The following is a 13,977-nucleotide window of genomic DNA, read 5'->3' as shown; positions in this document are numbered from 1 at the left end:
GAGCTTCAGGTTTTTAATTTACAAAATTGGCATAATCATACCTTCCACCAAAAGATAACCGGAAGGCTAAGCAGGAAAGCTTTGGGTGACCCTGGTGCCATTTTAGGGAGCCCCATATCAGGCTGTATTAAGCTGAGGTCCATGTAAGGGTCCTTTGTAAAGGGTGGATAGACTGACATTTTTCTGAGGAAAAAGCCTGTGGATTTCATCAGCTTCTCAAAGGAGTCCCCGACCCCTTTGTTCCACAAAGTCCCAGAATCACTATCTAGTGGGACTAACTCAACTCCCTGCTTTTCAGTAAGCGCCAGGAAGAAATAGCACAAGATGGCAAAGCCAGGAAACCCAGGTGTCTGGGGATGGTTAGAGAGAGCAAAGTTTGAGGCCGGGACTTCATGCTTGGAGACCCTCGGCAGGGTAAGACCACCCAATAATCACCTTTTGCTTCACAGCTTTCCCATGGTCCTATGATTCAGGATCCTGCAATAACCAACTCCCCTGCATGCCACCATGGTGAAGGAGAAAGAACACAAGTGCTGTTCTTTCCCAAGCAAAATGCAAAGCTAATTTTTCCAGACAGCAGTTCCTGTAACTGCAACTGAGCAGCCTCTAGTTTAGAGTAAATTAGATTTCATCTGACTCCCTCATTAGCCTCAGGGACAGGAGTGAAGGCAACAGAGCTAGACAGAGAGCTGTTATCACAGATGCACCCCAATTGTGGCCAGAGAAGTGAATGGATGGTCTAAAGTGTACCCCAGTGAGATGCCGCTCAGAGCAGGTACCGTGGGAAAACGCTCAGGGACTCATCTGCTTGGACATCCACATCTAGATACATTCTAGAAGTAGCCCAAAGTCCCTTAGTCTAGTTTGGTGGTCCATAGGGTAGGTGACCCCCATTGTGGGCCCAAAAGGCAGACGGTAGCTTGAAATATGAACTGCAGGAGCCTCAACAGGGGTTCCCTCCAGTGCTGGCCTCATCATGAGCAACAGCCCGGAACTTCCCAGCTGGCCTTTCTACCTGGATGTTCTCATACCTCATACTCAAAAGATCTTAAGTCTAACTTGTCAGTTGTTGTTTTTTATAAGTGGTTTTGTGTCTTCTTTGAAAAATCATTTCTTACTCCTAGGTGCTAAAACATTCTTCTATGTTTCTTCTAGAAGTTTATAGTTGTAGCTTTTTTGTTCAGATCCATGAATCCTCTTAATTCTTTTTTATCTACTTTCTTTTTATTGTGGTTAAATCTCCATAACAAAATTTACCATTTAAAACATGTTTGATAGTATAATTCAGTGGCATTAAGCACATTCACCTGTTGTGCAATTATCACCACTATCCATTTCCAGAACTTTTGCATCTTCCCAAGTTGAAACCCTTTACCCAGTCCCTCCTCTCCCTAACCCCCAGCAACCATGATTTTACTTTCTGTTTCTATGGTTTTGACTACTCTAGGGATATCATATTAATCGAATCATACTATATTTGTCATTTTGTGACAGTGTAATGACTTCAAGATTCACCCATATTGTAGAATATGTTAGAATTTCTTCCCTTAAAAGGCTGAATAATATTCCCTTGTATGTTTAGACCACATTTTCCTTATCTGTTGATGGACATTGGGTTGCTTCCCCATCTTGGCTATTGTGAATAATGCTGCTATGAACAGGGTTGTAGAAATTTCTGAGTCCTCTGCTTTTAATTCTTTTGAATATTTAGCCAGAAGTAGAAGTGCTGGTAATTCTGACTTTAATTTTTTGAAGAACCACCATAAAATTTTCCACAGCAGCTGGAACATTTGATACTTCCACCAACAGAGCCCACTGTCTTAATTTCTCCACATTCTCCCCAACACTCGTTATTTTCTGTTTCGTCTCGTGTTTTCTAATAGCCATTCTAGTGGGTGTGAACTAGAATCTCACTGTGGTTGTAGTTTGCAATTCCCTAATGATTAGTGATGTTGAGTATTTTTTCATATGTTTATTGGCCATCTGCTTATCTGCTTTGGAGAAATGTCTATTCAAGTCCTTTGCCCATTTTTGAATAGGGTTGTCTTTTATTTGTTGAGTTGCAGGAGTTCTTTATCTATTCTGAATATTAAGCCCATATCAAATATATGATTTGCAGGTATTTTCACCCATTCCATGAACTATCTTTTCACTCTGTGGATAGTATCCTTTGATGCACAAAAGTTTTTATGTTTAAATTCAACTTATCTATTTTTTCTTTTGTTGCCTCTGCTTTGTTGTCACATCTAAGAAATCATGGCCAAATCTAATGTCATGAAGCTCTCCCTCTCTGTTTTCTTCCTTCTCAACTTGATTTGTGTGTGGTGTGAGGTAGGGGTCCAAAGTCAACATTTCTGAAATCCAACCCGTAAGCTTTCTCACCCCCACCTCAGTTTCTCCTGGGGTTCACTTGTCAGTATGTCAGAAAATAAGAGTCAACCCTGTCACTTTCCTCTCCATCATCCAAGTCCTGTTGACTTTGCTCCTTCCTACCTTTCCTCAAAACCCCTCATTTCCCTGCATCTCCATAGCCCTGACGCCTGTTCAAGTGGTTCTCATCTCTGTATCTGGATGACTACAGCAGCCTCTTAACTGGTCTCTCTGTTGGCACTTGAAAAAGCAATTCTGAACATATCACAACCTCCCCCCACCCAAGATGCTCTAAGGATAAAGACAAAACTCTTTAATGTGATATTCAAAGCCCTAGGTGGCCTGTCCTGGCTCCCAACACCCCATTTTCCTGCCTTTTTCTGGTGTAGTCACAATCCTCATCCCCCCTACCAGGCCTTTCTCTGTTTTGTTCTCTCTGCTTAGAAAGCTAATGTTGTTCCCTTCCCATCATCACTTAGTGAATTCCTACTCTTCCTACTCTGGACTTAATTCCATTTCCTCAGGGAGGCCTTCCCTGATTCACTTACTATATTATATTTTACATGTATTTGTGTGACTGTTGTATTACTGTTCAACACCAGACCACTGAAGGCAAGGCCTATGTTTTCATTGTCACTATTGTATTTCGAGGGCCTAGTATAGTATTTAGCACACAGTAGGTCATCTGTAAATAGCTTGGGAAGGAAGGAGAGATAAGAGGAGGGAAGGAGGATAGATGCATGAGATGGAAAGATTGATTTCCTTTGCTATGAATGTTCTTCCCAAAGTGGAAAGCCATGACATTCATTGCATGATCTCCAGGAGGCAGGAGGTGACATCCACTTTGTCAATTTCAAATTTTCTGAGAACTTATTATGTGACAAATGCTACACAGACCCTTTCTCAGCCTCAGTATCTTCATAGGGAAAGTGAGAAAAGCACCACCCCCATAGTATTATCATATTAGAAGAGATAATGATATGTGTGAAAGTGCTGACCTCCAGAGGGGTGTTCCATAGATGACCTTGAGCCAGCAATACTCCCAAATATAGCCAAACTCTCCTAGGTTCTCTGTGCCTTAGTCTTCTCTTTATTAGCTGCCAGATCTGGGCATGGACACATCCCCAGAATGGTACATAGAGGACTGAGTCCCTTCTGAACCATGTAGTATTTGAGAACTGTCCCCAGCTATGTACCCTGGGAGAGTTAACTTAGCTACACCTGGATCTGGTCATACCTAAAGCCTGATCAGAACAGGATGTGGGAGACAGGCTGTAAATTGACAAGTCTTTATAGCCTAGGGCTTAGTTTAAGACTAAGCTCTTCCTCACACCCTTCTAAGACTAAGATCTTCCCCACACCCTTGACTATTGCATGGTGGGGGGTGGTGCACTCTTATGAGGATTCCTGTTTATGCCTCAGATGTGTGACTTTGTATCAGAGACTTCCTTATTTGCATATGGCTCCGCACTATATAATAAAGCAGATGGGGGGGGGTTGCTTTTGCTTTTGCAAGCTAAAGGCGTTGCAGAAACCTCCCGACCCCATCCTTTTTCTCTCTGAGTTTATTTCTTCATTCTGTACCGTTCTCACTCAGGACCCGGACAATTACTAGCCATGCTGGTTCGCAGCAACAGGAACCTTACAAAAATGCTCATGGCTTATCTGCTTGTACATCCAAAACTAGACCCATTCTAGGGGTGGCCCAGGACTTAGTCCAATCTGGTGAATCAGGAGGCAGATAACCCCAGTGTAGGCCCATTGTCACCTACAAGCCTAGACTGTGGCACTTCTCCCTTTACATGTGACTCCAGCCTGTTTCCCTCTTGGGCAAGGGAGACACCTTAGCTGCCCTTAGGCACCAAGTGAAAGCCAGAACATTAGAAGCTCTGGGACCCAAGCTGGACCCTAATGTTCCACTGAGGAGATCATGGCCTGTCCTGGACCCAAAACTGAAGGAACGAGGAGTGACCATGGCCCCTTCAAGTCTAAGCCTCCCATGGTTGGTTGGGTGGGCTCCCTGCCGTCTTCACCTTTTCTCCCTCACAGCTGGGGCCATTTAGACCTACCTGCAGGCTTCTCGCTTTGGGCCCAGCTGGTCCATAACTGGGAGGAGATTCAAAGATCCCAGACCTCTGGCTCAGTGTCATCTTGGCAAATAGGCTTAACTCTAGGGACTGACTCTTACCTTGTCCCTGACATAGAGCTCCCTCCCATACCCCAGTTCCTTTGGGGCTGAGACCTGTGTTCTTGCCTGTGTTCCTACCCCCACCTAGATCCCAAGCTTGATCTAGTCTTTCTCTTAAGTCCTTCTCAAGTTCATCTCTCTCTCTTCATCTCTGCTTCCACCATCAGTGTTGATCTGGGTGATCGCGTTAGCCTCCTCCTTGGTCTCACTGCTATCCCCTGGCTCCTACAACTCATTCTCCACACAACAGGATTGATATCCCTAAAACATAAATTGGATCATGCCATTTCCCTGCTTAAAATCTTGCAGTGTCTTCTAGCACACTCAAAACTACGCCCAAAGTCACTGGGATCTACAAGGCCAGGCCCAGGTGTTCCGGCCCTTCTGATTTTCCTGCCTCCTCTCCCACATCTTTATCTCCCAACTCTCTGCTCCAGCCACATTACACCTTAGTTTGCTCCCATCTGCCATTCCTGGTCCCTAGGACGGCATCACTTTTTTGCTATAGTTACAGATGGGTAGGAGGTCTACCTGGGGCTTCTGGGACCTTCCTGAAAATGGAGGTAACATAGATGCTATCAGAGTTAAAAAAAGATCTCATTTGAGCACCAGGATACAGCCATACCTGAAGCCAACTGCCCTGCTTTTTTTCCCCTATTTGGTTAGTCAAAGCATATTTTTTTTTTCTTTTCTTTTTTTTACAGAGTCAGAAAGAGGGATAGATAAGGACAGATGGACAGGTACAGAGAGAGATGAGAAGCATCAATCATTAGTTTTTCATTGGGACTCCTTAGTTGTTCATTGATTGCTTTCTCATATGTGCCTTGACCGGGGGGCTACAGCAGAGCGAATAACCCCTTGCTTGAGCCAGCGACCTTGGGTCCAAGCTGATGAGCTTTGCTCAAACCAGATGAGCCCATGCTCAAGCTGGCGACCTCGGGGTCTTGAACCTGGGTCTTCTGCATCCCAGTCCGACGCTCTATCCATTGTGCCACCGCCTAGTCAGGCTCAAAGCATAATTTTTTCTTAGGCTAACTTGACTTGGCATTTATATTACTTACTTCTGAAAGGAGTTCCAATTAATTTGGTTGGCCACCCTTTTCAACTCACCGCATCACCTTTCCTGTTACTCCAACATGCCAGTAGGTGCCCACCTTAGGGCTTTTGCCTATGCCGTTCCTTTGCCTGGTGTGCTCTTTCCCCGATGTCTACAGGTCTCACTCCTTAACCTCTTAGGGGCCTTGTTCAAATGTCACCTCTTTGGAGAGGCCTGTCCTGATCACCCCATCAAAAATAAAAAGCTTGCCCATTTATTCTGTGTTATTACTGCATTTAAACAACACTTTTATCCATGTCTGTTATATATTTACTTATCTGTTTCTCTCCACTGAACTTTAAACTTCATGAGGGGGCAGAGGTTGCATTAGGGTGACCAGCTATCCTGGTTTGTCTGAGAAGCGTTCTGGGATGCAGAACTTCTGGTGCTAAAGCTGGTAATGTCCTGGGCAAACCAGGGTGTGTCGATCACCCTAAACTGCCTTGTTTTTTTTTTTTTTTTTTTTTTTTTTACCATAAAATCCCACTGCTCACATTAGTGCTGGACCATGGTAGATGCTCACTACACAGGTGAGTGGGCAAATAGGTGCAAGCCCTTGCCAGGTGGTACCCTGCAGTGTTTAGGTACACTGTTTAATTCCATCCTCATAGCCAGTCCGGGATGTAGGCTCTGTTATAATGCCCGTCTCACAGATGAGGAGCCTGAGCCTTGGGCAGCTTGCTCCAGCCACACAGCTGGGAAAGTAGGACGGTAATCCAACCCTGCTAACCTCCTGAAGACAACCCTTAATTGTTCTGCAATGCGTGTCTCCCAGTTACTGCCTGCTCTGCTCATACCAACTGACCCTCAGCCCCTGTTTGCTAAACAGGCCACATTTGGGCTCACAGAAGCCTCCCTATCTCATCCTACCCAAGTGGGTGAGAACTGGCCCAAGGGCAGATCATTCTTGGCCAGGCTGGTGATGTGAGGAGAGGGAGAGTGGGAAGTTCAGGGGCTGAACAAAGCTGCACTAAGGCTGGAATTTTAGAGTGTGGTGTCATTGTCCTTAAACCCTACTGGCTCTATGTCTCCCTCAAGGCTTGTCAATCACAGCAACCTTCTCAGCTGGTCCTTATCCCTAGACTGAGCTTGAGGGATCCTATATTCTGCTCACTCACAGGGGTCTAAAATTAAAACATCCTTCACTCCCTAGTTCAGGGAAAGGCCTCTCTCTGCCATCCCAGACCTGCCACTACCCCCTGCACTGTCCCTCCTGGTCAGAACAAGAGGAACAACATAGGAGGGGGTAGTGCTTCCCTAGACCAATTTGACTCTCATTTGATCCCTACAATCAACCTTGCAACAGGTACTCTATTTTTTTTAAGTAAGAGGAGGGGAGATAGACAGACTCCCACATGCACCCCGACTGGGATCCACCCGGCAACCCCAATGCTCAAATCAACCAAGCCATCCTCAGTGCCTGGGGTCGATGCTCCAACCAATTGAGCCACTGGCTGCGGGAAAGAAAGAGAGAGAGAAGGGGGAGAGGGAGGGGAAGAGAAATAGATGGTTGCTTCTTATGTGTGCCCTGACCAGGGATCAAACCTGGGCCATCCATATGCCAGGCTGATGCTCTATCTACTGAGCCAACTGACCAGGGCAGGCGTTCAAATTTTTTTTTGTATTTTTTCTGAAGTTAGAAGTGGGGAGGCAGTTAGACAGATTCCTGCATGCACCCAACCAGAATCCACCCTGCATGCCCACTAGGGGGCGATGCTCTGCTCATCTGAGGCATTGCTCCATTGCAGCTGGAGCAATTCTAGTGCCTGAGGCGGAAACCATGGAGCTGTCCTCAGCGCCAGGGCCAACTTTGCTCCAATAGAGCCTTCGTTGCAGGAGGGGAAGAGAGAGATAGAGAGGAAGAAGAAGGGAAAGGGTGGAGAAGCAGATGGGCACTTCTCCTGTGTGCACTGACCGGGAATCGAACCCAGGACTTCCACACACTGGGCCGACGCTCTACCGCTGAGCCAGCTGGCCAGGGCAGGTGTTCTATTTTTATCCCTATTTCATGGATCAGGAAACTGAGGCCCAGAGAGGTGAAGTCACTTGTCAAAGGTGACACAGTTCATAACAGGAATTCTCAGAGACAGATTCAGGGCTGTCTTCCAAGCTCACATGTTATGTAGTCTACCTCATCTTGAGGTTGATGATGGAGATGACCAGGCACTTCCCATGCATTATTTCTCATTTCAACCCACCTTGAAAGGTAGGTATATTTGTCTCCATTTTACAGGAAGATGGACAGCATAGGAGTGAAGTGATTGACCAAAGTCACATGGCACAAATGATTCCTAATAGAACATACTTAACCCTCCCTCTCTGCCTCCCTCCCTCTGTCCTTCTTTCTTATCAATCTACCTATGTACTTATTTAACAACCAACACTTACTGAGCATCAGAGATGTGCAAGGCCCTACCCACCCTGCCAACACCACCCAAGCTCTGAGAGCAGGCGGAAGTCCTGAGCTCAGGAGGCACCCTGGCTCTGGGCCCAGAGCAACTGGAAATCCCTTCCTGAGAGGCTGCCTGGATTCCAAGCTGGGATCCCCTGGGTCGAATTAGCCATCAACTTGGGAGTTTCTCACTGGGGAATTCTCTGAAGGTTTCATTCTAGGATTTCAGCTGCTCTGTCCCCTGCCTGGCCACCAAGGAGCTGTTTTTCATAACAAAGTGGGTGGGAGAAAGGCCATGGGAGGTTTTAATAATTCTATTGCTGGAAATCTTCATGGTGGTGGAAAAGACCTGTTAGTTCGCTTTCCAAACATCTCCCTGAAAAAACTCCCCAAAAGAAACTGCTGGGCTGGCCCACTGCAGCCCAGGCAAATGCTAGAGTTGCCCACAAAAGAGCTCATGGGCCAGCGCATCACCATCATTCTCTGCACAGAGCTGGGCACCCAGAGGACCAGGAATCAAGAAAAACAGGGACCTCTTTCTCTTCTATATGCAAATAAAGATGATGTTCCTTTAAGAGTGAGTCAAGCCCAGAGTCTATTTTCTCTGCCACCTGTTTGCTGTGTGACCTTGAGCGGCTACTAGACCTCTCTGAGCCCAGTTCCTCCCTGTGAAAGGAGGAATGGGGTTCTCTATAAGGTCTGAAGCATTAGTGAAGTGTGCTGGCTCTGACTTTGTGTCAGTTCTGAGACTGAGGAAGGAAGGGTGCAGAGAAACTTTGGCAGCTTCTAAAGGAACCTGAGGCTTCCTGGGAGGGAGAGAAAGACCTGAACAGTTTGCAGGTCCTGGAGGACACGAGCTGATCAGCAGGCACCCTCCTCACTGCCTGGCCACCATGTGCCTCTCCCATGGGCACACAGCTTCCCCAGCTGCCTTTCCATGAGAGGAAGGGACAAGCTGGGGATCCACACAAAGGTGAGGATCCTCAGGCTGCCCTCAGCACCTCCTGCACCTTTGTCCCCACAGCTGTTCCCAAGGCTGCTGGCCCTGGGGCGTGCCTGTGCATTCTGAGCTCTCCACACCCACCTGTTGCAGCCATTACCTCCTCTGGCCTGCCTGGGCTAATTTCTCACTACCTGTTGCCCCACCTTGGGCTCTGTCTTCACTCACCAGCCAGGCTGGTCTTTGCTCATTCCAGCTCTGACCCTGTACTGCCCCCCCCCCTGCAGTGCCCCCACAGCCCTAACTCTATGGCTACAGCAGAACCAGGGCAATGACCCATTGCACCATCTCTCTCTTCTCGTAAAACCTCGCCTCCAAATGCGGGAAAATCCCCTTATACTTCACTGGCTCTCAACAGAATACGGCCTTCACTGATGGCCCAAGAAAAATCCCTTGCAGGTTAGGAAATAAGGAGATTTCCTGTGCAGACCTGGTTTGAGCCCAGCTCCTCACTTTCTGTAGACTTCTTCCTGGCCCTGAGCCTCAGTTTCCTCAGCCATGAAATGGGGATGAAGACACGTTGCTTGTACTGTTGTCATGAGGATAAGAATGAGATAGAAGGTCTGGGTGCAAAGCCTGGGCAGAGTTGACTCGGGACCCTCTCTGTGAAAGGTGCTGCGTGAGGGTTCAGGTTGAGTCCTGTGTGAGGGGAGGGGGCAGAGGCATGGGACAAGAGGCCAGGAGACTTTAGGAGGCCGAACAGCCACTGTCATCCATGCCATCACAGAGGTGGTGTCTACTTTTTAAACTGAGCACTTACTACATGCCAGACACTGAGTAAAGGGTTTCTTATAGCTTCTTCAATGAAGTCCTGCCCAGGAAACTTAATCGCCTCATTTATAGCTGTTGAAATTGAGGTTCAGAGTGGTGAGGTCATTGGTTGGAGGGTGACACGATGATGCCTTTATCCTTAGGCTTTGGTAGGTGTAGGAGGAGAGCAGTGGGGTGACAAAAGGAATCAGAAGAGGAAGAAGGTGGTGGTTTTGCACCCCCTCCCGTGAGCGGGTGCTCAAGGCAAGTGTTGGGGGCTCACACCTGTAACAGCCTTCCCTGGCCTGGGAGACCTATGAAAGGCTCCTCTCCCACCTCCAGCAGTGGGTTCTGCTCCCTTTGCCTCTCAATTATCTCTTATTGAAGACTTTATAGAGCAGGCCTTTGTGAATTATGGCAAAGAAACCACATTTACTCTGCCTGTCTCCACATTTTCTCCAGAGTCACAGGTGGCGGTGGGCAGAGCCTTGCCCATCCTTCTGCTCATTCTGCAGAGAATCACAAAGATGGGCCGAGGACCATCTGACATGGCCTACTGTGCGGCTTGAGCACAGGGCTTCCCTGTCTGACCCAAAGGCCTGCTGCCCCAGGCTGGCCCTTCAGCTAGCGCTCTGCTCCTGGGTTCATGGAGGCACATGGGCAGGAGCCAAACCCGAGGCACCTTCCCCTGGTTAGTATCCTTCAACCATATCATTTCCTGGTCTAGGAACCTTCTGTGGGTGCCCACTGGTCAAGTGTGGAGAATATGCTCATGCCGACGTGGGTTCAAACCTTCCTATGCCACTTACTTCCTGTGCAACTCAGTTTCTTTATTTGTAAAATGAAAATTTCATACCAACTGCCCAGAATTGTTGCAAAGATTGAATGAGATGACAATCCCTTTTTAACATAGCAGTCAGCCAGGGCTGTGTATGTGTCTTATCCCTGCTTAAGACCCTTCAGTGTCGGGACCAAATCCAAACTCCATACCATGACCTACAAAGCCGCATATGATCTGTCCTCTCACTACTTTTTCTGCCTGGTCCATCTCTCTCCTTTTCATGGCCTCTCTTAGCCACAATGGCCTCTGATCTTTGAATATACCTTGCTAGTTCCACCTCAGGGCCTTTGCAAGTGCTGGCTCCTTTGCTGGAATTGTTTATAGCCCAGATGCTGGCATGGCAGGTACTTATCATCTCAAACATCACCTTTCAGTGGGGCTCTCCCTGAGTGTCCTGCTCAAGCTGTACAAGGCAGCCCCTTCAATTCCCCTCTTAATTTTCTTTGTAGCACTCACCACAAGAATTATTTATTTATTAGCAGGACTTCCTCTGTCTTGCTCACCACTATATTTGACCCTTGAACAAAACTGCATCGGTCCATGTATACATAAGTTATTTTTAAAAAAAATGTGTACAGTACTATAAATGTATTTGCACCTCCTTATGATTTTTAAAATAACATTTTATTTTCTCTAGCTTACTTTATTGCAATAACACAGTGTATAACATAACATATTTCCTCATGTATAAGACACACCTTTTTTCAAAAAATTTGGGGTCTAAAAACTGGGTGTGGCCCTGGCCGGTTGGCTCAGCGGTAGAGCGTCGGACTAGCGTGCGGAGGACCCGGGTTCGATTCCCGGCCAGGGCACATAGGAGAAGCGCCCATTTGCTTCTCCACCCCTCCGCCGCGCTTTCCTCTCTGTCTCTCTCTTCCCCTCCCGCAGCCAAGGCTCCATTGGAGCAAAGATGGCCCGGGCGCTGGGCATGGCTCTGTGGCCTCTGCCTCAGGCGCCAGAGTGGCTCTGGTCGCAATATGGCGACGCCCAGGATGGGCAGAGCATCGCCCCCTGGTGGGCAGAGCTTCGCCCCTGGTGGGCGTGCCGGGTGGATCCCGGTCGGGCGCATGCGGGAGTCTGTCTGTCTCTCCCTGTTTCCAGCTTCAGAAAAATGGAAAACAAAACAAAACAAAACAAAACTGGGTGTGTCTTATCAGTAGTTGTAGAAGTGTGACATTTCAAATGCCATAGATGGAACTGAGGACGAGGCACTATATGAAGATAGTGATTCGTCATCAGACACAGAAGAGAACAAGCTAATGGATGGGAGTTTTGACAGTGATGAGAACTTGTATGAATTTTATGATGAATAAAACTTGAGTTCAATAATTTTACGTAATACATTTTTATTTCAAATTTTGGGCCCCAAAATTAAGGTGCGTCTTATAAATGGGAGCATCTTATACATGGGGAAATATGGTAATACATGTAACAAAATTTGTATTAATTGATCTTTTATGTCATTGGTAAGGCATCTAGTCAACAGTAGGCTATTAGTAGCTAAGTTATTGGGGAGTCAAAGGTTATATATGGATTTCTGACAGCATGGAAGGGGGTTGGTGTCCCTAACCCCCATGTTATTTAAAGGTCAACTGTATACCCCCTACTTCTTCAAACAGTGCATGGCACATAGTGAGAGTACATGAAATATATGCTAAATGAACAAATATATGGAATGAGACTGAAACACAGTGGACTTTAAATGCATGCGGGTCCCTTTTCTTTTACCTGTTCCCAGCACTTCTCCGAAAGAGCACACGCACATATACACATGACCAAAATAAAATCCCAGGTGAAACTAAAGAACAAAAACTCCAAACAAGGAAACCCTGTGCTAGGGGTCACTAGGGTTCCAAGACCAGTCATAAGGCTTTGCCTGGCTTACCTGAGGGTCCCCACTGAGGCTGTAGGAAGTCAAGGTTGCTGAAAAGGGCAGAGGGCAATCTCTCAATCTCTCACTTCTCAGCATGAAGGTGGTGGGCATGAACCTGCATCCTGTCTCTGGTTCTGTGGTTCTGTGGCCCTGTGGAGGGTGAAAAATGTGTTCTATGGGCAGAGACTGGTCTGGTTCATTCATAACATACCCCAGTGCCCTCAGCTCAGAGTAAGTGCTCACTGAATACTTGTTAATAGATAAATGAATGACAGTGGGGGATTAGACAGCAGAAAACAGAAAGGATTGGCCATCAGTGTCCATGAAAGTTACCAGCTTGGGACACAGTGCCAGGCAATGCCCAGTGCCACCATCTCAGAGTGCCTCTAATGCTACTCACATCCTATCACACCCCTGTTTGAGAACCTGCAATGGTTTCTACTGCCTCTGAAAAAGTCTGGATTTCTTAGTCTGGCATTCAAGGCCTGCCTGTTTTCCTCTCTTCTGCCTCTCTGCCTCCATCCATTCATCTCTATTCTACCCAGCCATCTATCCATCTGCCTGCCAATCCCATCCCTCCATCACTACATTCCTTTCCCAACCCACCCTCCTATCCATCCATCCATCCATCCATCCATCCATCCACCCATCCACCCACCCACCCACCAATCTACCCATCCTTTTATCCATATTTACTGAGTGCATATCAGATTCTAAATACTGTGCTAGGTGTTAGAGTTAACCCAGCTCTTCAATTCTATAATAAAATGATCTCATCAAATATCTATCTGCAAATCTTGTCTGCTCTATCTTTTAAACATATCCAAAATGCGATCACTTTTCTCTGCCTATACAGTCTCTACCCTGGTCCAGCCACCATATTCTCTCACCATGCTCACTGCAATAGCCTCTTCATTCGTCTCCCAGCCTTTCATCGCCCCCAGCCTCACCCCTAATCTGTTCTCCACAGACAGCCAGAGAATCTCTTCTGCTGAGAACTGAAAATGAGAGAAAGCCAAAGTTCTTGCAATGGCCCATGAGGCTCTGTATAATCTATACCCTTCCATCCATGATCTCTGAACTCATCTCCTGCCCTCCCTCTCACTCACTCCCCTCCACTCCATTGAGCATGCACCCACCGGCAGGGCCTTTGCACTGGCTGCTCCTTCTGCCTGGAACCGTCGTGCCCAGACAGCCACATGGCTCCCTCAGGTCTCTGCTCAAATGCCACCTTCTCAGGTAGGCCTCCTGGACTACCTATTTAAGACAACCCTCTTCCTTCTTCTGCCTTATTTTTCTCCATACACCAAATGCTCTTTTACATGTCATCCACTTGCATTGTTGTTTATTGTCTATCTTCTCCCCTTGAATAAAAGCCATGAAGCAGTGAACTGGTCATTGAATTCAGTGTAGTATCCCAATGCCTGGAGCATAGTAGGACCTTCACTGATATTTGTGGAATGAAAG

General features: G+C 47.0%; 1 protein-coding gene across 10 annotated transcripts in view; it reads right to left on the bottom strand.

The window, feature by feature from the left end:
* ATP2B2 (ATPase plasma membrane Ca2+ transporting 2) overlaps positions 1 to 13,977 on the bottom strand; it is a 503,137-nt gene that overhangs the window by 178,303 nt on the left and 310,857 nt on the right. For 7 of the 10 annotated variants that reach the window (XM_066352101.1, XM_066352092.1, XM_066352094.1 and 4 more), the window contains one exon: positions 12,523 to 12,660. The exons of the other annotated variants lie outside the window; for them this stretch is intronic. The gene's annotated coding sequence lies outside the window, so the exon portion shown is untranslated. The remainder of the gene's footprint in view (positions 1 to 12,522; positions 12,661 to 13,977) is intronic. 10 annotated transcript variants of the gene reach the window in all.

This window comes from Saccopteryx leptura, chromosome 10 (genome assembly GCF_036850995.1).
Source record: "Saccopteryx leptura isolate mSacLep1 chromosome 10, mSacLep1_pri_phased_curated, whole genome shotgun sequence".
NCBI classification, from domain to species: domain Eukaryota; kingdom Metazoa; phylum Chordata; class Mammalia; order Chiroptera; family Emballonuridae; genus Saccopteryx; species Saccopteryx leptura.
The sequence above is the reverse complement of the archived record's forward strand: the minus strand, read 5'-3'. Positions and strand labels throughout refer to the sequence as shown.